The sequence below is a fragment of the Glycine max genome, chromosome 7 (genome assembly GCF_000004515.6).
Source record: "Glycine max cultivar Williams 82 chromosome 7, Glycine_max_v4.0, whole genome shotgun sequence".
Taxonomy (NCBI): Eukaryota; Viridiplantae; Streptophyta; class Magnoliopsida; order Fabales; family Fabaceae; genus Glycine; species Glycine max.
Genome location: NC_038243.2, coordinates 17,465,650 through 17,467,251, shown reverse-complemented (window position 1 = coordinate 17,467,251; position 1,602 = coordinate 17,465,650).

Below are 1,602 nucleotides of genomic sequence, written 5' to 3'. Positions count from 1 at the left end.
TTTTTTTTTTTTCTTTATTGAAGAAGAGGATATATAATCCACATATTCCTTTACATGCTCATTTTCAAACTATATTTACGGCTGTGCTACATCATGAACATTTTGCTAATTTCTTTCTTCACAGTAGATTTACAAGGTAAGAATTATTGGAAGGTTTAGACTATTATTTGACATTATATTATTTGGGTTGTGCGACTGTCCAGGAACAAAATATTTTTTAAAAGGGCTATATTTTATTTTATTAATTTATATTGAAAACATGAGTAAGAGAGTGTTTGATTTTTATTTATAAAAATTGTATTTATTTTTCAAAATACAAATAAACAAGGGTTGCTCAGATGTACTGATGGGGGTGTGGTGCAAGACACAAAATAAAATAAAATGTGAGGTTGAACAGGATGAAAATAGAAAAACATCTCTCCAGCTATTTCCGTTTCTCTGTTTTTTAAAACACTTATTTGGAAAATAATTTTCAAAATTTATTATATAGATTTTGGATTTTGGATAAATATTGATTAATATGATGAGTAATATAGAATTATAATTTAAAACAGTTTTATTTAAGATTAAAAGTGATGAGGGAATCACACATGCCCTAAAACTCTGTCTTAGAATAGGTTTTCTCAAGGGAGATTATATTTTATCTGACTGGTACATGAATCAAGTGCTTTGCATTGAGCAGGTTTTGTAATTTGACCGATAATATATCTTATATATATATGAGTTAGTGCACCCCTGGGGTCCTTCTAATATATATTTTTTTTGCTTCTTACAAAAATTAAAAACCAACAATAGATTTAAGAGTTAATTGAGATGGTTTAATCAGTCCGGAATTAAGAATAGGAATCCATCTATTAAATTCTATGCAATAAATTAAATCACATACTAATACGATTGATTTTGGTACCTTATCATGTAGATTGCAGCTGCTCTCTGTTCAAGTCCCAAGGGAAGAGAAAAAAGGTTAGGCTAGGTAACCAAGTTGGCTCTTTATATATAGGTGTCATTTGGCTTGCATGCAGATTTTTGAGAGGATATGAGTGCACTTCACCCTTTAGAAGAAAAAGAAAGGAAGTTGCAGGTCTGGGGTAACAAATGCATGCATGTCCTTGCCCTCTCAATCCACTTTATGTTGCTATATATGCTACTTTGTCGGGGGAGCAATGGGAGTGGTGGTTCGAATCCTTGATGATGATTTTGTAGCTAGGGTCCAAGAGTGTGGATGGAATTCTTGACGTAGACAGCTTTAAAAGATGTTTTCAATATATATATATATATATATATATATTGCAAGTTTGTTAAAATGCATGTGAGGCAACCAAGGTGGGAGTTATGCAAATTTGTCTTGGAATCAAATGAAAAAAAAAATAATTATGATTTGATTATCCCTCCAATATAGTTTTGTTTTAGAGTATACAATTTGCTTAATTACACCAAGTGTGTAGATGAGTCCGAAATTATTTCTGTTTAACGCGTATTCTTGAATTTGAATATTGGATATGAATTGTGTTAAATACTTTTTTTTATTATTATTTATAATATTTCTATCTTGTGTAAGATTGTCTTATATAAAATATATAACTATATCATCTATGCTAAAAT